A 12,918-nucleotide genomic window follows, 5' to 3' on the forward strand; every position below is an offset into this window, starting at 1 on the left:
TTTCGCTTTATTTCTTCAAGGGGTGTTCCCTGCATTTCTGTATGTGAAAGAGAGACAAGCTCAGTGCAATATAGCACTGCATGACAAGACAGTTCTGCTGCATTTACACTTTGTGCTTTGTATTCTATATTACTTTACACTTAAGATTACATTTTATTACATTTGCACTTTCCATTTTATATTTTATTTTGTATACAGCAGTGTATTTAGGATTGTGATTTTACAAATTCTGATTATGCAGTCACAGATTCTGTGCAACTTTAACAAATTAGGATCATACTTTGTATATTTTTGTGTAACTTTTACAAATTACAAATTTAAAAAGGCCGGCTTCAGTTTCCTAGAGAACTTAATTACTTTCTGTGGGCCAGATAATCAAACATTCTCTAGTTTGGAGAGAGATTATCAAGCAGACATCACAAGGGCTGAAGTCACCAAATTTTCTAAGAACAAGGGAAGAACCTGGAAATCCCAGAGAGATGCCTTTTTATAGAAAATAATTAAGCTCTCTGGGATACAAATTGTCACATAGGAGAGAGAAAGTAACTGGAGAACACCTGGGGCTAATATAAAGGCTCAATTTGCATCAATTAGAAATCAAACTGAAATGTTTTCACTGCGATTTAACTTGCTTGTGTCTATATTTTAGTAGATATTACTTTTCTGTTAGTGAAACATGAACAAGAAAAGCAATCACTAACATGGCAATACATTTGCATAGTATTTTTTCTGAAAGTGCTTCTAATGGAATCATTAAAACCCCTTTAAGATTACATCACTCAAACCTACTTAAATATGCCTTCCTGTTAAGCACCAGTGGAACCACAATTTTTCAATCTGCAGTTTATTTTGTGTTCACTTTTTATAATGAACTGTGTAAACCTATGTGGTTAATGTTAAATATGCAAGTGTAAGCCAGGTATTAGCAATCAGTTTTTCACCTTAAACGGACAATAAAGTCATAACTACATTTTTATCGTTCAGACAGAGCATGACATTTTAAACAACGTTCCAATTTCTTTCTATTATATAACTTGCTTTGTTCTTTTGGTATCCTATGTTTTAAAGAATACCTTGTTAGGCTCCGGGCAGCTATACACTACTAGGAACTAGCTTCTTATTAGTGGCTGCACAAATATGTCTGTTGTCATTGGCTCCCCCAATGTGTTCAGCTAGCAACCAGTAATGCGTTGATAGAGAATATACTCTATCTGAATCATGAAATAAAAAAAATGGGGATTTTATGTCCCGTTAAGATTTAAAAGTCTGAACTAAATTTAGAAAACAATCAACTAGGACAGATCAGCAAAGATAAAGTTCCTTTTGAATATTAAATTATGTTTCTTTAAATCACAGGGAACGTCTACAGCAGAATGGGCTAAAAGTAATAATATTTACTGTAGAACATACTGCACAAGTTCATTGATCAATACACTAATCTTTCCTTGAACTCCCTTGTGTAATTCTCTTCCTTTTACATGACTGCATATAATACGGTGGATTTAGTTATCACCCCTGTCTAGGGAAGACATTATTGTGTATTAGGTCTATATTTTGTTTCATTTGTTAAATTATATTTTCTTTCAGGAATACAACAGTTGCAAGATTTGTTAGAAGTGACCTTTTGAAAAACAGGCCCATAGCATTAACTTTGAGGATTAAAAAGCACAAGTTATAGATTACTGAAATTTGATTTCAAAGGGTTCTTGATTTCAAAGGGTAGCTTGAGAAAACACTATTGTGTTGTGTTTACATTGTTTCTTTTTAGTGTGTGATTATATTTTTTATAATTGTGTGCTTGTTAGAAAAACACACAAAGAATCTTCTGGCATCTCCTTTTTTGAAGCAGCTTAAATAAATATTAACAAAAATGTACTTGACACAAAAACTTATTACATAAGACTCTTCAGCAACACAGCATTTGCTTGGAAACCTACAGCTGTTACTAGGAGGGAAGATTTTTTTTTTACTGCAAAACAGTTTATAAACACATAAGATAATATGCAACTGGTGATAAACATTTCTGACTTAAAGGGATATGAAACAAAAAAAAACATGTTCTGTTGAAGGAGCAGCAATGCACTACTGGGAGCTAGCTGATCACATCTGGTGAGCCAATGACAAAAGGTACATATGTGCAGTCATCAATGAGCAGCTAGCTCCCAGTAGTGCATTGCTTCTTCTGAGCCCACCTAGATATGCTTTTCAACAAAAGATACCAAGACAATAAAGCAAATTAGATAATAGGAGTAAATTGGAAAGTTGTTTAAAATTGTTTGCTTTAACTGATTTCCGGAGGAGGAGCCCAGGTGTATGGTCAGGTGTTACACCTGCTCTGATTCCTTGCTCCACTGCAAGCTTGTTTGGCGAGATACAGCGCTTCAACCCTCAGACTTAGGGTAGCCTGCATAGCCCTTACCATCGCTAACGGAATTCAAAAGTGCCTTGCCAATGCACTAAGCTGCATAGCAGCAACTACAGGGTCACCATTTTTTTTACCTCTACAACATTACTCGCAGCAAGGGGGAAAGCACCCAAACTTCAAACTGCAACCAGTATACACGCTGTGTATATACCTTTCCCAGAGATTTCCCCATAAGACGCTTTCACTGCTCATTGTCCTGGTATACTGAGTGTGGGGCTTAACGGAGGACGGAAACTCTTTCCCTACCGCTAGGCTTAGCGGACATATTACAGCCACGGGAAAAGATTCATTAAACCTGCGCGACGCTGGGCTGAGAGGCGGAAGAGGGACCGGCGCTGTTTCCTGTAAGCGGTCCTGCCCTGGAGCAGGGACCTGCTCGTTGTTCCCCCGGTTGGTTCGCCCTTCTCCTGGTTCCTGCCGCAGGTTGTGTGGCCCATCTTGGTATCGCGGAGATACGAGAGGTAGCGCAGATCTGGGAGTGTTGTTTCCCTCGTCCTGGAGTTCCCTCCCACCGGTGCTGCGTGAGGGACCCGGGTCAGAAATTGCTGCGGGGTAATCTGTCCGGCTCTGGTCTGTTGCCTTTTCCTGCTTCTCCGCCTTTGGCCAAAGTTGCAAAAATTGCAGAGCAGCAGGGTATTGTTTGTGCACAAGTGTCCCCCCTCCCACCGGTGCTGCGTGAGGGGGGCTTGTCTCCCAGGAGGTCTCTCACAGGTCACAGCTGCAGCTAAGGACGGTAAAGTATATGAGTCGTTCTGCAACAAATTAACTGAAACACTAGCTGCAGTTTCTGTCGCGCCAGCAAATGTGAACTTGCTACAAATAAAATTTAACACAGTGATACATTAAATATCTGGGAATTTTTGCCTGGCTGTTGCTTTTTTCCTATTTTGTCTCATCAAGGAGGCGAGTAAAAAGCTGTTATACTGGGACAAAATGCAAGCAAATTGAACTGCATATCCTTAAATGCAAAGATTGCTGGACACTGGGTTTTTTGTTTTTTTTTTGTCCTTGCTGTTTATTTTTCTTGCTCTTTTTATTTTCTTATAAATGTTACTGTGCGCATGATAGTAATATGTAAAGTATCATGTGTTAGTGCAAAATATTATTAACTGGTTTCTTTAATGATTTACTTGGTAAAAGCTAGTCTCTTAGCACCAATATTATAGATACCAAATAAATAAAATCACAAGTGCTTATTGACCAAGGTCTGGAGAATGCAGCCCTTCAGCTCCTTGAATAAACTGCCTAAACAAATACAAAACATGTAAGGGCTTAATTGTAATTTAAAGGACCAGTCAACACAGTATATTTGCATAATCAACAAATGCAAGATAACTAGACAATGCAATAGCACTTAGTCTAAACTACAAATGAGTAGTTGAATTTTTTTCTGACAATTTTCAAAGTTATGTCTTTTTCCACTCCCCCTGTGTACCATGTGACAGCCATCAGCCATTCACAAATGCATACACATACCATGTGACAGCCATCAGCCATTCACAAATGCATACACACTTATTCTTGCACATGCTCAGTAGGAGCTGGTGACTCAAACAGTTTAAATATATAAAGACTGTGCACATTTAGTTAATGGAAGTAAATTGGAAAGTTGTTTAAAATGGCATGTTCTATCTGAATAATGAAAGTTTATTTTTGATTGAGTGTCCCTTTAAGGTAGCTAATCCAGTTTAGAATTACCTTCTCTGGAGAAGTTTGTCTAGATATATTATAACAACTCCAGTAAAGTTTTGTTAATATAAGGAAATGTAAAAACTGACATGAATAATGTTTTGAGTTAGAATGTGGAACTGGTAGTGCTTAGGGCATCTGCTGAATAAATCTTCAATTAAGCTGCTTAATTGATAAGTGGAAAAAACATACAAAATAAGTCTTCACTAAAACCTCCTATATTAAAAGCAGCACAAGGCCATAGTTTACACTGATAAAGGTCCCTTTCTGCTTCACTCCATGACTGCCTATCAATAAATTAATAAACTCACTTTTTTTTTTTCCCCCTTTTCACCAGGAGATTTTTCTCCCTTCCCCCCCTTCCCCTTTTTTTTTGTCCTCCCTCTCACTTTTCCTTCACTTCACGCACTCCTTCCCTTGCTGCACTCACAATATTTTCCTTTTTTCCTTCTTTCACTCTCACTATAGTTTATGGATAAATTTCTTCACGCACACAACAAATCTTCACCTCCAGTCATGGCAGCAAGGCAGAGGGACAAAAAAAACAAAATCTCTAATGAGGCACTTGCAGAGGTACAGACACCCCTGTGTAACACATTAATCACACAGGATCACAATGACATGCAAACCTTAGTTAGCAACATTTCAGAAGCTCTTGCACCTAAACTAGATGCCTTAAAAAATGAGATAAAACAAGACATTGCACTTCTCGCATCAGAAATTAAACAATTTGCTAATAGACTCTCTGAATTAGAACAGAGAGTTTCTGATCTAGAGGACTTCACTACCACTCAGAATAGCAAGCTTGAGTTAGCTACCTCAAATATTCTTAAACTGCAAAATAAAGTTGAGGATCTAGAAAATCGTGCTAGAAGGAATAACCTAAGAATAATAGGTATTCCAGAAGAAACACAGTTTGAGAACCTGACTAAATTTTTTAAAAATACATTACCACAAATTTTACAGTTTCCTGAAAACTATCCAAATATAATTATAGAGCGTGCCCATAGATTGGGCCCGGTAGCTTTGAATAAAACCAAACCAAAACCCATCATAGTTAAATTCCTGAATTATCAGGATTAGAGCTGCAACAACTAATCGTCATAATCGATAATAATCGATTATGAAAATAGTTGTCAACGAATCTCATAATCGATTAATCGATTAGTTGGTTTGCAATTAGTTGGTCTGTGCACAACACCAGCTGCTTCACTCCAATGAACTCCTGCACTTGGTATTGTGTTTTATGGTTATGTCCTTAGCCTAAAGGACGTCTACAGACGTCTACTTTTCACTTTTTCAAGACAGTATAGGTTTACAACTACCCCTGGCTTATGTGCAACCCAGATATAATAGTCATCATTTGGATTGTTATTTGGTGATTTGGAACTATGCTTTTTATGATATAGTGCCAAGCTTGTTGTTTACACCTTGCCCCTAGATTGATGGGAGTTATTTAAATTGATGTGCACTATTATCTGTTTGCACAATTATTAGCATATCGCTTGCTATTGCTGATTATATGTACTGTATAAATAAATGTGTAAGGCTTTGTCCTGTTATTGATATACAGTCCTTAGCGCTTTTGATTTAGTTTTTTATTGTTTTTTTATATTTTTAATAAATTGTGATAGGTACCAGATTCAACCTTTATAAGTATATATTCGTTATTTTTAGAGCGGACTAGATATTTCCCCCTACCTTATAGCTAGTGATTTACCATTGCATATAGATATTCAAGATATTTTTATGTTAGAATGAAGTCAAGGGTTACTTTATTGAGAGGTCCCTTGCCAAGGTAGAAAACACTTAGCATTGGTGAAGAGCTAACAAAGATAAATATCCCACTTTGGTGAAATTGGCAAAACCCTACTTATACACCTCAACAGCCTTTTCTCTGCTGCAGGAAATATAGCTGCAAACAGAGAACCAGCCTTAGCCAGAAGCATGTGCACATGTTGAGATTTTTGCTTTTCAATGCAAAGTTTCTGAAAGAGTGAATAACAGAATGTTATTAACAGTGATAGTCTAACTCTTTCTAGTTCTACCACTTTTCAAACAGTTTGTGATTTTGTTTTGTATAATTATAAAACTGTGCTCTGCTTCTTAAAAATTGAAGAAACAGTTGTGTTAATGTAAAGTTTTAGTCTGAAGTTTATATTTGTAACACTCATTATGTGAATTTTAATTTAAAACACAGAAAACTATTATTGATTCTCTTTTTATCCGATTAGTCGATTAATCGAAAAAATAATCGGCCGATTAATCGATTATGAAAATAATCGTTAGTTGCAGCCCTAATCAGGATAAACTAACTTTCCTCCAACTTTATCGAAAGCATCAACCTGTTTTTCTGGGGGGCACACAAATTTTTATATTTCAGGATTATGCAGTAGATACTGCAACGAAAAGAAGGGAATTAGCCCCATGGTGCACAAAGTTTATACAGCATGGGTTGAGGGCTACTATTTTACATCCAGCAAGGCTTAGAGTGGTATGCGATGATGATATTCATTTTTTTGACACAGCTACAGCAGCAGGAAAATTTTATGCAAATACCAGTCAGAAAATAGGTAGAGATATGCTGATATAGGTATCAACTAAAGATGCATATGTTTCTTTTTGTTTTTTCCTCTCTATGCATTAAATTCCCTTTATTCCCTTTTCTCGTTTTAATGATGGCTGAACCCCTGCAGTCTGAGTTGGTTGAGAGTTTGTGTGGCAAAACTCTCAACCTCTTATTATGTTTTTTTCTTTTCTTCTCTTTCTTCTATGTTTTTTTTTTTTTTTGTGTGTTTTTTTTCCTTCTCCTCCTCTCCCTTCTCTACGTGTAAATAATTAGTACGGCAACTGGATTTAAAATTATATCTTGGAACATTGGCGGCCTTACATCCCCCATTAAAAGAAAAACGATAATATCATATTTGAAGAAAGAGAACACGTCTATTGCATTGTTACAAGAGACGCATTTGAGAGCCGAAAAAGTTCTCAAGTTAAAGTCTTCCTGGGTAAAAGAAGTTTTTTTTTCACCTAGTGTGAAACGTAAGGGTGGGGTGGCCATTCTGATGGGAAAGAAACTCAAATATGAAACGATAGGCACTGAATGAGACCAGGAAGGGAGATATTTTATACTAAAGGTTAAAATTGCCGGACTTCCGTCTGGAGGCGGAGCCAACAGGTTGCGCCAGGTAGCAGCCGTGTGCTTCGAGATCCCTGTTTATGGGATAGTGAAAAATCTCCACCCCACCGCAGACTACCTTGCCCAGATACCACTCGCTCTGGGCCGGTAGATGTTCCACGGACACCGGTGGGAAGTCTAAAAAGGCAAGACATTTGCTTAGTCGCTGAAGCGCTCCATACCACACCGGCTCACCTCACACCTGTAAACAAGCGATATACCTATCTACTATATCCTCACGCTATTTCTCCAACTGACCTAATCCTGAGAGTCTCTAGTATTACAACGGACTGGTTTACCTGTATTGTGGCCGCTGGGAGTAAGGTGTCCTGTTTGCTACAAACGGAAAATCAAGTAAAACTGACCCTGTTTTGAACATACCTGACGTAGCCCGGCTCCCCGCTATCTGAGGTATTCATTTAGGAACGCTGAGAGTGTCGGCGGGGGATAGGACAGGTGAGTCCTTCGGCCCCCGCGTCCTCAACTTTGATCAGTCAGCGGAGAGTGGTGGGTCAGAGGTGCGGCTGGATTACCCATAGCACTTGAGAAAGAAACCCCCCCCCCCGTGAGCGGACCGTAGAAACACTGTCCTGGTACGGTGTCTGAACCAATCCCGCACTGGAGGGGAGGCAATTAGCCGGGCACGTCACCGTCACTGTGGCTGGACCATTCATCGGACTTTACAGCTGCAGCGTGGGGAAGCAGTACAGGACGCCGATAACTTCTGCGGCCCTATGGAATCTCAGCAAAGCGTGAGTAGAGATATTGAGGTGTGAGTGTGGCTGAAGAATAGATACAGCGTATAGGTACCTTGTATGTTACTTTGAAGATATTACTGGACATTATTTTAAAGGGGTACACGCAGATATCTGCAAACACTACAGACATTAGAGTTCCCCCTGAGATATATTGGCACTCGACCCAGCACAGGGGAATTACTGCACTACAGCAGATATTCAGGAAATAATTTCTCCTAAAAATCTGATCCAAAGAGGAAATATGAGTGATGGTCCTATGAGGGTGCAGTAATACATGACCTGGGTGAAATGAGAAGTGTTCCTGATAATATTCAATCTTAATTTGACCCCTAACAATAATAGAATTGGATCACAACAAAGGGTAACAAACATAGGTTAAGTACCTGTCCCAATACGGAGCCCTCTATATAAGGGAAGGTAAGGAAAAGGGCGAGAAGAAGAATCTACTGGATACAGCACCAATAGCGCTGGGAATATTACATTGTGAGACTCAGAAGCACTGTTCAGTAGGTACTGTTGGGAGAATAGAAAGCTCTTTCCGAGAGTATTGTAGCAGTTCGTCTATATGAGTGGCTGCTGTCTATCGTGATAAGAGGAAGGCAGTGTGGAAACTCTCATAAGCAGCCAATTTCATTTAAAATTCCCTATGGTTAAAAAAGAATGTGGTCTAGAGGGTATCTCATCAGAGATTTAGTTTGAGGAATCCCAGAACCAGGACGATGTCTCGCTGCTAATTTATTCTGCAGAGTATTAGATGCGCTTTGGTGTATTGCTGCTATTCTAATAGAGACATTTGTTTCAAAACCCTTGCATTAGGAATAACGGTATTTGAGGACTTTCTGCAAATGGACTGCCACTCATAGCGATATATAAATGCAGAGGGTCAAAAGTAGACACCTTTACTAGACTGATGTGTATGTTATTCTATGCATAAAAGCTAGTTTGATATTTTTTTTTTTCCCCCTGAAACACCATATATGGGAATTAGATTGAATGTATCATAGGTGTGCAGGGATAAAAACGATAATCACGCAGTAAGCGCAGCAGTAGATTTGAATTATAATAAGATCTGGATATTGAAATATAGACAGAAGGGAAATACCAATATATTTACAGGCAGGAACCAGAGTCATTTTAGAGTAATTTCATACCTAAGGGTCAATGCAGATACTGCATGATAGATGCATAAGATCAGTGAGTTAAAAGGTTTTGGGATATTCTAAGATTTTTCAAGGGGCCTCTGTTTGGCTGCTAGTGCTTAAAAGTAGAAAGAGGAGGAAGCAGAAGGAAAAAGGAAAAGGCCATTGGTCAGCATTTTTTAGGTGTCTTATCACTTGATTAATTTTTTGTTACACTACTTCTTTATAATAAAAAAAAAAAAATTTCTCCCCCCCTCACATACATCTCACTTTTCCCTGGGTTTTTTTGTTTTTTTTTTCTCACCTTTTAAACGCCCGTGCTGGGCCATCAGAAAGTAACACACACATATACTCACTAGAGTCTTTTTTTTTTTTTAGTAGCTAAGATATCACACCTGCACTGGGGTGAATGGAGAGATAAATCTCCCACCAGAAGGGTTCTTCACCTATAATGCCGCCCAAACAAAAAGACAGGAGAGGTAATACTAAACATACAGAAACCTCCCAGGACACTTCCCATGAAGGAGGTTTGATGAATTTTTCCTGCAACGATATGTCAGAATTTGCAGCAGAAATGGCGAAAATAATGGCCCCCCATTTAGAGACAGTTAAGCAAGAAATTAAAACAGAGATAACCAACCTTACTGAGGAGATCAGACAATTTACAGTTAGAATGGAGGAGGTGGAGACAAGGGTGTCGGACTTGGAGGATAGAGTGAACGTTATTTCTGCTACATCTAACACCCAAGAGAAAACCATCACCCAACTACAGAGCCGGGTAGAGGACCTAGAGGATAGGTCGAGGCGTAATAACTTGAGAGTGATTGGCGTACCCGAATCAAATGAGTATCAAGATTTATTAAAGTTTGTGTCGGTCACCCTCCCTCAGGCACTCTTGCTTCCCCCTCCTCCCACGCCATTTTTGATCGAGAGAGCCCATAGAATTGGGCCCTTCAGAGAAAATAGTGATAGTTCCAAACCAAGGCCTATAATCTTTAAATTTGTGAATTATCAAGATAAGCTTTTATTTTTGGCTCACTACAGGAAACTGAATTCCCTTAATATTAATACACATAGAATTTGGATTTTTCAGGATTTCTCTGCCGAAACTAGGGCAAAGAGAAAGGAGATGGCTCAATTTTTTGACAAATTTACAAAAGCAGATTGTAGTGTTAGACTGGTGTATCCTGCTAAACTTATAATTAATAAAGAGGGATCTTTGTATATAGCGAATAATAGTGCGGAAGCTGTAGCTCTATGTAAAAAAATGGATATTCAATGAACAGGGTCTATTAAAAAAGAATCAAAAAGAGTCAGTACAGCACTGTTAGTAAAAATTTACAGAATGGAGTTATATGTTTAATGGTTTAATTGTATGTTTTATTTTTGTGCAAAGTATTTTTTTAAATCTTGGATAAAAAAAAAAAAAATTTCTTTTCCTCTTCTCGCTCTTTCTCTCTCCCCACGCATGCATCCGCCCTCTCTTTTGGCCGTCCGCCTGGTATCCAGGTCTTTTTCTATTTTTTTGAGTTGTACTTGCAGGGGGCGACCAAATTAATTTTTCTCCCCGGGGTTAAGCTAGAAATAGGGAATCCAATGGAACCGTGCTTTCTGAGATATACTAGAAGCAGGGACTTTGGGAATCTTTCCTTCAGGGTTCTTTAGAGACGGGGTGTTTAAATGTTCTCTCCTTCGGAGATATAGTACAAGCAGGGCGACTAATGGAATCTTTCCTTCGGGGATATGTCAGATACTCTTAACTTAGTATTGTGGAATGTCGGGGGCATAAACTCTCCAATAAAAAGAAAAGCAATAATTAAACATCTGGCAAAAGTAAAACCAAATATCGCCTTTCTTCAAGAGACTCATTTAAAAGATTCAGAATCCTTGAAACTCCAGACCAATTGGGTAGGAGAGGTTATAGCGGCCCCATTTAAATCATGTAAAAGAGGTGTTGCTATACTCTTTAATAAGAACTTAGAATACAAGGTAGAATCGATTATGAGAGATCAGGAAGGGCGCTATTTAATTGTAGAAATCATTATCAATAAAATTCGGTATATACTATGTAACATTTATGGGCCCAACAAAGTAGATAAAATATTCTGGGATAAAATGTTAGTCCTCTTACATAAATTTATCGGGCAACATCTCATAGTTGCGGGCGATTTTAATCTTGTGGCAGATCCTATCCTGGATAGAGACAATAAGGCATATATCTTTTCACGCGATAGGAAGACGCGTATTCTGCAGAAATTTTGCTCCCAACTGGGGCTGGCAGATATCTGGCGTGCTCAAAACCCAGATATAAGAGCTTTTACTTGTTTATCCAAAGGTTATCACTCTCTATCAAGGTTAGATTTCTTTTTAGTTTCTGATAGTATGTCTGGATTTGACTGGGAAGCAGACATTTGCAATATAATAATCTCAGATCATGCGGTTATTACATTATCACTTAATACAGCGTGTAAACGAATAAACTTAACTAATGGTATTTTCTTCCCTAAATATTTACTGAATGATAATAAATTTCAGAACTGGCTGATTAATCAATGGCAAGAATATGAGTCCTTTAATAAATCGTATACAGATAAACCGGAGGTTTATTGGGAAGCGGCGAAAGACGTAATCAGAGGTAAAATTAAGGCATATTTATGTAAGCGCAAAAGGAAAAGTACACAACTAGAGACACAGGCAAATAACAGGGTGGAAAATGCATTCTCGGCCTATCTAAGAGAGCATTCTGATGAGAAATGGCGTAAATATATGGACGCTAAGACAGCGCGAGACATTCTTATTCACCAAAAAACAGTGATAGAAATGCAAAAGCAAAAGGCGCTTTATGGTGGTTTCGCAGGGAGATCTGCCAAGTTCTTGGCTAAACTTACTAAATCAACTAACCGCAATGCGGTGACGGTCATAAAAGATAGGTTAGGGAGATACACTAAAAACGCAGACATTATTAAAACTTTCCATCGTTTCTTTAGCGATTTGTATAAAGCTGAAGTATATGATATAGAAAAACAGAGACAATTCTGGGATCAGATTAAGATCCCTAAAATTTCTTTAGAAACTTTGGCAGATATCAACAAACCCATCTCGGAACAAGAGATTCATTCTGCAATTAAAGCAGCAAAATCAATTAAAGCAGCAGGGCCGGATTGTCTTCCTGCGGAATTTTATAAGATACTTCAGACGCATGTTTCTGCAACACTTATGAATCTATTTAATTATTATTTTGTTAAAAATAATAAATGTTCCCCATATTTCGCGGCTGCGGTAATTTCGTTGATTCCAAAAAAAATAAAGATTTAGAATTGCCAGAATCCTATAGGCCTATATCTGTCTTAAATACCGATTATAAGATTTTGACCTCGATTATAGCTAATAGATTAAAGCCCCACCTAGGTAAGATAATTCACGAAAATCAGGCGGGTTTTATGACAGGGAGAAATCCCACAAAAAATATCCGTAAGGTTATGACACTGCTTGACTTTTTCTGGAACAAATTTAAAACATCTAGACAGGAAGATATACCGGACCTAGCGCTATTAACAGTCGACGCGGAGAAAGCGTTCGATCGCATTTCGTGGAAACATCTATTCTATTCTTTAGAACAATTTGGTCTGACCGGTCATATAACATAATTTATGCTTACCTGATAAATTCCTTTCTTCTGTAGTGTGATCAGTCCACGGGTCATCATTACTTCTGGGATATTACTCCTCC

At 38.2% G+C, this 12,918-nt stretch overlaps 1 protein-coding gene across 1 annotated transcript in view; it reads right to left on the reverse strand.

Moving 5' to 3' along the window:
* The window catches only part of RFTN2 (raftlin family member 2), a 198,903-nt gene that overhangs the window by 89,363 nt on the left and 96,622 nt on the right, over positions 1 to 12,918 (reverse strand). The window lies entirely within an intron of this gene.

This window comes from Bombina bombina, chromosome 1, assembly GCF_027579735.1.
Source record: "Bombina bombina isolate aBomBom1 chromosome 1, aBomBom1.pri, whole genome shotgun sequence".
Lineage (NCBI taxonomy): Eukaryota > Metazoa > Chordata > Amphibia > Anura > Bombinatoridae > Bombina > Bombina bombina.